This window comes from Anomaloglossus baeobatrachus, chromosome 10 (assembly GCF_048569485.1).
Source record: "Anomaloglossus baeobatrachus isolate aAnoBae1 chromosome 10, aAnoBae1.hap1, whole genome shotgun sequence".
Lineage (NCBI taxonomy): Eukaryota > Metazoa > Chordata > Amphibia > Anura > Aromobatidae > Anomaloglossus > Anomaloglossus baeobatrachus.
Window position 1 is genome coordinate 168,700,222 of NC_134362.1, and position 12,597 is coordinate 168,712,818.

At 51.6% G+C, this 12,597-nt stretch overlaps 1 long non-coding RNA gene across 1 annotated transcript; it reads right to left on the reverse strand.

Annotated features, from left to right (window-relative positions):
• Positions 1-8,632: 8,632 nt before the first annotated feature.
• Positions 8,633-11,099, reverse strand: LOC142255318 (uncharacterized). Its single transcript, XR_012727401.1, has 4 exons — positions 10,559-11,099; positions 10,405-10,473; positions 10,259-10,321; positions 8,633-8,749 (listed from the first exon to the last, which is right to left on the reverse strand). It is a non-coding gene; the product is annotated as an uncharacterized LOC142255318 (long non-coding RNA).
• Positions 11,100-12,597: the final 1,498 nt, after the last annotated feature.

The window sequence follows — 12,597 nt, forward strand, 5'->3', positions numbered from 1 at the left end:
ACATACGAGGTTTGCTCCCACTGATCATCCAGCTTGTGGGTTCTCCTTTTTCGTTTCAGTACCACATCTCCAGGCTGGAAAGGACCGGCAGACGCCTTCTGGTTAAAGCGCTGCTCCTGCTGTTCCCGGCTCCGACTCAAATTCTTTTCAACATACTCCTGGATTTGTTGGTACTGCACCCTCCGCCGGGTGTCCCATTCAGCTGTCGAAAGGAGTGCTTCTGGGGCTTCCAACCCCATGTCCAGATCCACCGGCAGCCGGCCGGGGCGAGCCCTCATCAAGTATGCTGGGGTGCATTTCGTTGAGCTGGACGGGATATTGTTGTACATATCGACCAGGTCAGGTAGCTTTTCCGGCCACAGGTTCTGCTCTTCTAGTGGCAGCGTCTTAAGGAGGCCCAGGACCAGGTGGTTCATCTTTTCACACATGCCGTTGGTTTGGGCGTGGTAAAGCGTGATCCGGATCTTCTTGCAGCTGTACAACTGGCAAAATTCCTGGAATACCTCCGCTTCAAAGGCCATGCCTTGGTCAGTAAGCACCTTCTCAGGGTATCCATGTGGTCGGTAGAAATAAGCCTGGAACGCTCTAGCGGCGGTGCGGCCGGTTAGGTCCTTGACTGGGACAACCACCATGAACCTTGAATAGTGGTCTACGATGGTTAGAGCGTAGGTGTACCCACTTCGGCTGGGGGTGAGCTTTACATGGTCCAGGGCGACCAGCTCCAGCGGCTGATGTGTAACGATCGGGTGTAGGGGCGCCTTCTGGCTGGCCTCGTCCTTCCTTCTCAGCGTACAAGGGCCACATTCCCGGCACCAGGCCTCCACAGATTCCCGCATTCCGCTCCAATAGAACCGCTCTCTCAACAGCATCTTTAGCTTCTTCCATCCGAAGTGTCCAGCGCCATCATGGTATGCCTGCAGGATGGTGGGCACATTAGCTTGGGGAATCACCAACTGGCGGATCTTCTCATGGGTCTTTGGGTTAATCAGCTCACGGTACAACTTCCCCTGGTGCAGATACAGCCGGGTTCGTTCCCGCCACAGGCGTTGAGCTTCGGCTGGGGCAGCGGGGTCTATCCCAACAGCACCTTGCTCCACTAGGATCTTGACTAGGTGGACAGCGGGCACTTGGTCCTGTGCTTCTTGCCACTCCTGGCTGGGCAGTGGGTCCAGGTTTACCAGTTGTTGATGGACATGCACCTTCTCAGTCGGCAGCCGATGAAATGCGGGCAACTCAACCTCCTCGAGGTCGTCATCCTCGGGCCCTTCTTCCGACAGGTGGGGCATGCGAGAGAGTGTATCGGCATTAACGTTGGTATGGCCGGCCCTGTATTTGATGGTGAAATCGTAATTGGCTAGCTTGGCCACCCACCGCTGCTTCAGCGCGCCTAGCTTGGCTGTATCCAGGTGGGTCAGCGGGTTATTATCCGTGAAAGCGGTAAACTTAGCTGCGGCCAGGTAATGGCAGAATCGCTCGGTGATAGCCCACACCAGTGCCAGGAACTCTAGTTTGAAAGAGCTGTAGTTCTCAGGGTTCCTCTCAGTCGGTCGGAGCTTTCGGCTAGCATAAGCAATCACTTTTTCCTTCCCGTCTTGGACCTGGGAGAGAACTGCCCCCAAGCCTACATTGCTAACATCGGTGTAGAGGATGAAGGGGCGGCTGTAATCAGGGTAGGCTAAGATTTCTTCTCCGGTCAGGGCCGCTCTCAGCTGGCGGAAGGATTCCTCATACCTTTCTTCCCACACCAGTGGGGCCCCTAGGGGCTTACCACCTTTGGTCTGTCCCACGAGGAGGTCTTGCATGGGGGCAGCCGTCTTCGTGTACCCCTTGATGAAGCGACGGTAATACCCCACCAAGCCCAGGAACTGCCTGTGACGGGGTATGCAACAGAGCAGTGAGGGACGTCAGGCCAAGGAACAATCCAAAGGGCTTTATTGGAACCACAAAGATGAAGCAGCAAACATAAATATAAATCCTTCAAATCTGCAAGGAGTCCACAACAGAAAAAACAAAAGATCCAGGGGCACCGCCTGGTATTCCGATGCCAGGGGAATTAGGGCAATGGTCCTTATGAGTTCCTTGAGTCCAACAGGTGAACAACAAAACACAATCCCACGTGGCCGCGGATCTCCAGTCTGTAACAGTCCACACACACAGACCCCAGGATCCAGCCTCAGCTATAGATCCTAGTCCTTCTCCAGCCGAGCTCCAACTAACTGCTCTAACATGTTCTTCTCTCCTGGGATCAGCCCCTTAGGTGGGCACACCTCCCCCTGGCCATTTGATGCATGAATGGACTTTAGACTGCTGGCTCTGTTCTGTTTTACCAAGTTGTAGATTGGAGAAGTCCCATGCTGAGAAGAACAATATATATATGCAACCCCCACCAAATCAATGACAATAGCTACTGCTGAAGCCTGATTGCAATATGATACAGGCTAGGGGGAAGGTATGGTCACTTACATCCCAAGACATAGTATTACAGCAAATACAGTGAGAAGGTAAAATACATCACATGGCATCTTATACAAAAATATGGGATGGAGAAAACTACATACATCATGACACTGCCTCACTTCCCTCACTGTAGTCGGCCTCGGCCAGTCCTGGATGGCGGTGATTTTCTCGGGGTCTGGGGCGACACCCTCCGCTTCAACCACATGCCCTAGGTACTGCAGTCTGGGTTTCAGCAGATGACACTTGGAGGGCTTCAACTTCATCCCATATTTAGCAAGGGACGCGAACACCTCGGCTAGGTGCTCCAGATGGGCTTCATATGTCTGGGAGTACACAATCACATCATCCAGGTACAGCAAGACGGTCTCGAAGTTCAAATGCCCCAGGCAGCATTCCATCAGCCGTTGGAAGGTTCCAGGGGCATTGCACAGCCCGATCGGCATGCTATTAAACTCGCAGAGTCCCATAGGGGTGGTAAATGAAGTTTTCTCTCGGTCTTCTGGTGCCACAGCCACCTGCCAGTACCCACTGGTGAGGTCAAGGGTGGAGAAGTAGTTAGCGGTTCTCAGCACAGCCAGGGACTCCTCAATGCGGGGCAGAGGGTAAGCATCCTTATGTGTTATCTGGTTAATTTTTCGGTAATCCACACACATCCGCATGGTGCCATCCTTCTTCTAAACCAGTACCAACGGGGCGGCCCAGGGACTACAGCTGTCCCTAATAATCCTGCCTCTTTCATGTTCCTCAACATATCCTTAGCACATTGGTAGTGTGCAGGGGGAATAGGCCTGTACTTCTCTTTGATAGGGAGGTGCTCACCGGTGGGGATATGGTGTTGGACCCCTTTAATCTGCCCAAAGTCTAGGGGGTGCTTGCTAAAAACCTGCTCATACTCCTGTACCACCCGGTATACCCCTTCTTTGTGATGTGTAGGGGTATCGTCAGTGCCTATGTGTAGCTGTCGGCACCACTCGTCTAACTCCCCTGGGGATGGGTGAGTGCTGGCAGTAAGTGGTGAGGTTGGGGGAACGGCCTCGTGGATGGTGTGGGGATCCAGAGCGAACAACTTAGCAAGGGTAGCGTACCGGGGAAGCCTGACTTCTTCCTCCCCGCAATTCAGCACCCTCACGGGCTCTCTCCCCTTTTTTACATCTATCACCCCGTGGGCGGCCATTACTGTGGGCCAGTGTTCCGAGGGCATGGGCTCTATCATGGCGGGGTAGTCTCGCCCCTGTGGCCCTACTGCTGCCCTGCACCAAATCATCATCTCACTCCGGGGAGGTACAATCAAAGGGGCAACATCCATCACTCGCACCCCGCCAATCTCTCCTCCTTTCGAACTCACATGTTGGCGGTACATCAGGGCTTGGATCTCACGCTGCACAGCTCTCTGTCGCCTCCCCGCCGCCGTAGCGGCCAGCTGCTGCAGTAGGGTGAGCACGTCACTCATACAGTGCTCCATCACATTAGTCCCTAGCACTACCTTCGGGTTATGATCACTGGGCTCATTCATTATCACAATCATACCCTGGTGTTGCAGTTCAGCTCGCCCCACAGTCATGGCCACTTGTTTGTACCCCACTTGGGTCAATGGGAGTCCATCAGCAGCAATCAGTGTTATGCTGGCATCTAGGGGAGCCAGTTCGTCCTTTCCCCAGTACCGTTGATACAGTGTGTATGGTATAGTGGTTACCTGTGATCCAGTGTCCAGGAGAGCCATCACCGGTATGCCGTCCACGGCCACAGGGATGATGGGCCGGGCCCCGATGTACCGGTCCCGCCAGTCTGGGGGGCCATGGGGTTCTACTCCTGAGGATTGGCCCGTGGCCCCAGGGGTTGCTCGTTTAACGGACACCGTCGGGAGTAGTGGCCGGGTTTGCTGCACCTGTAACAGATTGGGGGTCCATTCCATGAGTCATTGGTCCTTCTCCGCTGCATCCAGGGGACGTCCTCAGGGCTGTCGGCGAGTTGCATCTTCACCGGGGCCTGGGATCTGGTCGGAGGCTGGAGTGCGGCGAGGATCTTAGCAAGGTCCCCATCCATGCGGCGAACCTGAGCAGCGAGTTCTTCCATCGTTCCGTTTGGGGCTGCAGGTACTGGAGGTGCTGGTGGGGTAGGGGCCACCATGACGGGAGCAGTCTCAACCGGCCATGGGGCTGGCTCAGGGGCTTCAGATGCGGGGGGTTGCAGAGCTTTGATGGCCCGTTCTTTTAACACGGCAAAGTCCACATCAGGGTGTTCCAGGGCCCACAGCCGAAGCTGTTTGCGGTCCTCTGAGGACCTCATCCCCTGCACAAACTGCTCACTCAACATTTTGTTGCTGTCCGCACTGTTGATGGTGTCCACATGCTTCAGTGTGCGGAGTGCGGTTTGCAGGCGCAAGGCATAGTCCCGAATGCTATCCGCGGGCCGTTGCCGACATTGATAGAACTGCATCCGCAACTCTGCCCCGGTACGGGTCTCAAAGGCCGTCTGCAGCTTCTCAAAGATGGTGGCTACAGAAGACCGGTCCCCCTCGGCCCAGGTCTCCGCCTCCTGCTCAGCCGCGCCGGTTAGCTGCCCCAGCACTAGCGCTGCACGTTGCTTATCAGTCAGGGGGTACAGTTCCAGTAGCGGACTAAGCTTCTTCCGGAAATCCTGCAAGGCATCAGGTTTCCCATCGTACTGCGGTAGCCGGGCAGCTCCGGGCACATAGGGCAAGGAGAACGGCATCACCTGAGCGAGAGCTGGGGCCGAGGCGCCCCCTGCCAGCGCGGCCGGTACCTGGGCAGGCCCATTCCCATCTACGGGTGCCCCCGCGACTGCGACCACCGCATCTCCAGCGGCTCCGTCGGGCGCAGACATCTTGTTTCCGTCCCCCTTAGTCTCTTTCCGGCTCCTCCTCTATAGGGGCGGAGTTTGGGCCTTCGCGCCTCCGCTGCTCGAGGAGACGCTCGAGCGGGAATTTTTCGCGCCCAAGATGGCGGCTTCTCCAAATTTCCGGCCGGACACCTCTGGCGGTCATACAAGGTGCAGTTCCACCAGTTGGTAGAACGGTAGGATCCTGTTCGTGACGCCAAGTTGTCGCGGGCGGAGGAGGGGACGCTATGCTCTCCCACTGCTCGGGTCCGGCTGCTGCTGCTCGGTGGTGGCTCGAGCGGTGGGCCGGATCCCGGGGACTCGAGCGGCGTTCCTCGCCCGTGAGTGAAAAGGGGGTTTTGATTGTGGGAATTTGGTTATTGTCCATGACGCCACCCACGGTTGTGGTGATATTGGTGACACCACCGCTGCTCTAGACGGGAATCCCGGGAGCAGTGACAAGGAGCAGCTTTGTTGTTAGTTCTCCTGTCCGTGGGTAGGGAGTTGGTTGTCCCGGGGCCCGGTGATGGGGTAGGGATGGATGACAGGTGGGTTACAGGGCCTGGTGAGGTGCAGGGTCGCGGGGGCAGCGCTGTGCCGCACGGCACGGTGGTACTCACTCAGCCAATGATGAGGACACAGTTCTCGTTAAAACACACGGCTGGATGGACGGGTCCCACAAATAGCTGCGGTGTTGTTTCTCCCAGCAGGTTGATGGTGACTGCCTTTCCCTGCACCTATGTAGTGTAACGGTTCCAATGGGTTCCCACCGGTAATCCGCTCCCCAGCTTGGATGGGTGCTGAAGGAGCCCCTTTTGCCCGAAGGCTCTGGCCCTGGGAACTTTAGCCTTGGCGGTGACTGTGTTTCCCTCTCTCGGTTTGACGGTTGCCTTCTGTCGGGACTTGGCTGCTGGGAAACCCAGGAGGTTCCCTTCGCTAACGGATTTGGCAAATTCACGTCGACTCCTAGCCTTGCCGGGGTCCGTAAGCCCCTGCCGGATGGTGCTGGCTTCTCTTTGCGTACTGGTCCGGTACCGCCGGGCCACCGCCCATCCACGGTCCTTACGGTTAGCTCCAATAGGCCACTGCTGCAGACGGTCACCACCGTCTGCCAACCTTGCTGGACGTGCCCGGGCTCCAACCCGGACACCTGCAGTAGCTCAGCACACTTTTACTCGCTGCACTTAACTCTGCTCTGCACTCAAGCTCTGCCTGAGCTAAACTGACTACAGTTTCCTGCCTCCAGGACTGTGAACTCCTCGGTGGGCGGAGACCAACCGCCTGGCTCCACCTCCTGGTGTGGACATCAGCCCCTGGAGGAAGGCAACAAGGGTTTTGTGTCTGACTTAGGTGTGCCTGACCGTGAGTGTGGGGTGTGTAGATGTTGTTCTCTGTGGCCCCTGGCTTTTCCAGGGCGCCACACCACCTTTTTCTGCGATTACAGCTGCAGTCGCTTTTTGGTTTGTGTCTATCAGTTTTGCACATCCAGAGACTGAAATTCTCGCCCATTCTTCCTTTGTAAACAGCTGGAGCTGAGTGAGGTTGGATGGCGGCGTTTGTGAGCAGCAGTTTTCAGCTCTTTCCACAGATTCTCGATTGGGTTCAGGTCTGGACTGTGACTTGGCCATTTTAACACCTGGATACATATTTTTGTGAACCATTTCATTGTAGATTTTGCCTTATGTTTGGGATCATTGTCTTGTTGGAAGACAAATCTCCGTCCTAGTCTCAGGTCTTTTACAGACTACAACAGGTTTTCTTCAAGAATGGTCCTGTATTTGGCTCCCTCCTTCTTCCCATCAATTTTAACCATCTTCCCTATGCCTGCTGAAGAAAAGCAGGCCGAAACCATGAGGAGGCCACCACCATGTTTGACAGTGGGGATGGTGTGTTCAGGGTGATGAGCTGTGTTGCTTTTACGCCAAACTTATCGTTTGGCATTGTGCTCAAATAGTTTGATTTTGGTTTCATCTGACCAGAGCACCTTCCTCCACGTTTGGTGTCTCCCAGTTGGCTTGTGGCAAACTGTAAAGAACACTTTTTATGGATATCTTTGAGAAATGGCTTTCCTCTTGCCACTCTTCCATAAAGGCCAGTTTTGTGCAGTGTACGACTGATTGTTGTCCTATGGACAGACTCTCCCACCTCAGCTGTAGATCTCTGCAGTTCATCCAGAGTGATCATGGGCCTCTTGGCTGCATCTCTGATCAGTCTTCTCATTGTTTGAGATGAAAGTTTGGATGGACAGCCGGGTCTTGGTAGATTTGCAGTGGTATGATACTTTTTCCATTTCAATATGATCGCTTGCACAGTGCTTCTTGGGATGTTTCAAGTTTTGGTAATCCTTTTTGTAACCAAATTTCGGCTTTAAACTTCTCCACAACAGTATCATGGACCTGCCTGTTGTGTTCCTTGGTTTTCATGATGCTCTCTGTGCTTTAAACAGAACACTAGGAAATCTTGTGTCTAGGGTGAGGGACCACGAGGCCTACCGCTGGCTCCTGATGTCCCTTACCAACCTATATAGGTTCTGCACCTATTGACTCCTATGGGTTTTGAGGTCCGGGGTCAAGTTCAGGTGCCGAGCTGGACTTTTAACTACAGTTTGGCAGAACCCAGTGAACACGAACATCCAGGGGTCCGCTCATCCCTACTACCGAATACTCCCTCCAGTCACTTATCATTATGTAACATAATTCTATACAGTAAAGTCACAACCAGACATAGAGACGGTTAATATGATTTATTTTTATGAATATTTTATGTAAATTCCCTATCAGAATGTTTTTGGAGTGTGGGAGGAAACCGGAGAACCCGGAGGAAACCCACGCAAACACGGGGAGAACATACAAACTCCTTGCAGATGGTGTCCTTGGTGGGATTTAAACCCAGGACCCCAGCGCTGCAAGACTGCAGTGCTAACCACTGAGCCACCGTGCCGCCCGTATGTGGAATATGTGAGAGCATCGTCTGGAGCTGCAGCCGATCTCAGGATCTCTGCATATGATGGATGTCTCCATGGAGCCGATGAGAATCTGTGGATCTTGATGGAAATGACCTGGAACTTGTGTAGATTTCTGGAAAGAGAAAACGACAAGATATTACATCCGATCAACAGATTCCTAAAGGAAATACAAAGGAGCTGAAGACTGGAAGAAAAGAAGCAAATTCTAATATCTACTTACATGAAGCGCAGGTCGCTCTGATCCAATTCCTCAATGGTTTATAGACTTGGACCTTCTGTCTGTAAAAAGGAAAAAAAACAATATTATATTGCATGTAATCTACAGATCATGGGGCGGAGAGAGAAGAGGAAATGAGGGGAACTCACCATCCGCTGTTTTGGGATGTCCACGTTCATGGTCCTTCATGCTTGGTGAGAAGTGACCAAAGAGACCAGAACAACAGGAAGATAAAGAGGATTTTTGTCCAGCCATCAAAATAATGTAGATTTCTGTGAGGAGAAAATGACAAATCATTATATCCAGTGGCGCAACTAGAGTTCGATGGGCCCCGCTGTAAGTTTTGGACCTCACCCCCCCATCTTCCCATGCTCTGCTTAACCGCTTTCCCTCAGCACCTGGTTTTCCATGCTTTGCTATACATCTTTCCCTCAGCACCCAGCTTTCCTAAAGCCCTGCTTTATATCTTTTCCTCAGCACCCAGCTTTCCTAAAGCCCTGCTTTATATCTTTTCCTCAGCACCCAGCTTTCCTATGCTCTGCTATATGTCTTTCTCTCACCACCCAGCTTTCCTATCCTCTGCTATATATCTTTCAGCACCCAGCTTTCCCATGATATCAGAACATGAGAACGTTGGGTGCTGTGAGAAACATGTATTGCAGAGCATGGGAAAGCTGGCTGATAAAAGAAAGATGTATAGCAGAGCATGAGAAATCTGGTTGATGAAAAAAAAATGTATAGCAGGGCATGGGAAAGTTGAGTGCTGAGATAAAGATGTATAGCAGAGCATGGGAAAGCTGGATGCTGAAAGATGTATTGCAGAGCATGGGAAAGCTGGGGGATAAAAGAAAGATGTATAGCAGAGCATGAGAAATCTGGTTGATGAAAAAAAAATGTATAGCAGAGCATGGGAAAGTTGAGTGCTGAGATAAAGATGTATAGCAGAGCATGGGAAAGCTGGATGCTGAAAGATGTATTGCAGAGCATGGGAAAGCTGGGGGATAAAAGAAAGATGTATAGCAGAGCATGAGAAATCTGGTTGATGAAAAAAAAATGTATAGCAGGGCATGGGAAAGTTGAGTGATGAGATAAAGATGTATAGCAGAGCATGGGAAAGCTGGATGCTGAAAGATGTATAGCAGAGCATGGAAAAGCTGGGTTCTGAGAGAAATATGTATAGAGTAGAGCATAGGAAAGCTGGGTGATGAAATAAAAATATATAGCAGAGCATGGGAAAGTTGGGTGCTGAGAGAAAGATGTATAGCAGAGCATGGGAAAGCTGGATGCTGAAAGATGTATTGCAGAGCATGGGAAAGCTGGGTTCTGAGAGAAATATGTATAGAGTAGAGCATAGGAAAGCTGGGTGATGAAATAAAAATATATAGCAGAGCATGGGAAAGTTGGGTGCTGAGAGAAAGATGTATAGCAGAGCATGGGAAAGCTGGATGCTGAAAGATGTATAGCAGAGCATGGAAAAGCTGGGTGCTGAGAGAAATATGTATAGAGTAGACCATGGGAAAGCTGGGTGATGAAAGAAAGATGTAAAGCAGAGCATGGGAAAGCTGGGTGATGAGGGGAAGCACTTCTTTCACTCAGTAACCAGCTTTCCTAACCCATGCTTGTATCTTTGTCCCTATTCTGGTATTTTATAGCACCCTGTACCCCCCAGGCCCCGCAGAGGTCCCGACCATGATAGTTCCACCCCTGATTTTATCATATGAATAAATTCCTAGTAAAATGAGCTGGAGACTAAAAGAAATGGAATCCTAATATTTACTTACATGAAGTACAGGTTGTTCTGATCTAATTATTCTTTGTTTTCCAAACTTTTTTTGACTTTCCTTCTACAAAGAGGAGAAAGCAGCGATTATTTCTCTGTTACATGTAATATACATATGACTGGACAGAGGGGTGAGTGATGACTTACCGTCCGGTGTTTGGGGGACGTCCTGTGTTTAGCCCTTCATGTTAGATATTGACCAAAGCTGATGGTAAACTAGAGAACAGAACAGCAAGAAGTTAAAGACGACATTTTTTTTTATAGCCTTCAAATTAGTTGTAATGAATGCAGGGTCCCTTACCTGGGCTGGAATTCAAGATGGTCTCTTCCACTGCCCGCACCATGGACATCTTAAGATGTCATTGTGGTGCGCGTCTGAAGCAGTGGTTACGGCACAGGGGGCAGTGAGGGCTGGAGCGCAGCCAGTCAGAAATGCAACCTGGATGGAAGAAGTGGTTGCACGGGATGACTGTGAGCTGCTCTCCGATCTGATAGTCCTCTATACATATGGGACATCTCTCGCCCTCGTCCTGTGAGGTTACATTCCTTGTTGGGAGTCTCGCAATTTGGCGAGCTCTCCAGCTAATCCTACCACGCCTTCTCCTCGGCACAGGTACATTTTGTACAGGTGGCTCCACCTGTGGCAGTGGTGGTGGGATCACAGGCTCTGCCTGCGGTTGAATAGGTGCGTTGATGGATGGTGATGGCCCCGCAGGGGCTGGTCTTAGAGGAGAGCGGCTTCTATCTCTACTCCTGCCCCTGCTGCCCTCTGCTGTTGAGCTGGAGGGCCCGGCAGGGGCTGGTCTAGGAGGAGAGCGGCTTCTATCTCTACTCCTGCCACTGCTGCCCTCTGCTGTTGAGCTGGAGGGCCCGGCAGGGGCTGGTCTAGGAGGAGAGCGGCTTCTTTCTCTACTCCTGCCCCTGCTGCCCTCTGTTGTTGAGCTGGAGGGTTCGGCAGAGGCTGGTCTTAGAGGAGAGCGGCTTCTTTCCCTGCCCTCTTGTCCCCTACGGTGTAGAGGATCTCTGGCAGGTCTCCCTCTCCTCTCAGTGACAGCATTGCTGTCTCTCTGATGTCCACGGGGAGGTCTTCTCTGATGTCTTTCTTGAGACCTCAACCTATAGACAGTTATGGCCTGACCTATAAAGAAATGATAAATTATCACAATTATTTCCAATTTTGTAAAATACTTATGGCCTATAGGAATCAGCCCATCTGCTGCTGCTGTGTTTAGGGAGAGGAGAACACTAGAAAAAAATTGCCTTATTTTGGACTTTAGTTTACCTGCAGTTTCTATCCTAAAATGTGGCCCGTCATACACCATGATATCTCCTCCCACGAATGCCCTATAGCAGAGATCTCAAACATGTGGCTGCGGGCTGCATGCAGCCCCTCAGGCTGCTTCTTGCGGCCAGCAGGCACGTGGATCAGTAACGATCGCAGCCGGTGCAGGGGCCGCAGCCGTCAGTGCTTTTTTTCAGAAAAACGTTTTTCTGGAGCTGTGAAGCAAGCAAGCAACTGACCTATTTGGCCTTAGTTGCTTGCCTCTGATTGGCCAGCGGCCGCTATTGGAATAGTTGGGCAGAGAGAACTTGACTTGTGCAGCGCCGGCAAAACATTTATCTGAATTTCAGATGAAGCTCTGACAATGGCTGCGAACATTACCAGGTCTACGTGCCTGCAAGCCGCGTAGAATAGCACAACAGGGGACCAGGATGGGACATTGCTACAAGAAGAGGTCTAGTAAAGGGGACATTACTACAAGAAGAGGACCTGCATGGGCACATTACTACAGGATGGCCACAAGGATGGGGCACATTACTTCAGGATGGGGACCAGGATGGGCACATTACTACAAGAAGGGGACAAGGATGGGCACATTACTACAGGATGAGGACCACAATGGGGCACATTACTACGGGATGGGAACAAGGATGAGGCACAATAATACAAGAAGGGGACAAGGATGGGTACATTACTACAGGATGGAGACAAGGATGGGCACATTACTACAGGGTGAGGACCACGATGGGGACAGGGACTGGGCACAAAGGCACATTACTACAAGAAGGGAACAAGAATGGGCACATTACTACAGGATGGGGACAAGAATTTGCACATTACTACAGGATGGGGACAAGGATAAGCACATTACTACAAGGAGACAAGAATGGGCATATTACTACAGAATGGTTAGCAGGATAGTGACAGTACTAAAAGATGAGGACCACGACTGGAACACTAATACAAAATGTTGGCAAAAATTACTATATGGTGCCAATTGTAAAACTGTATTACTTACAAAAATGGCCTCAAATATATAAAAAAAGCATGATTGTTAT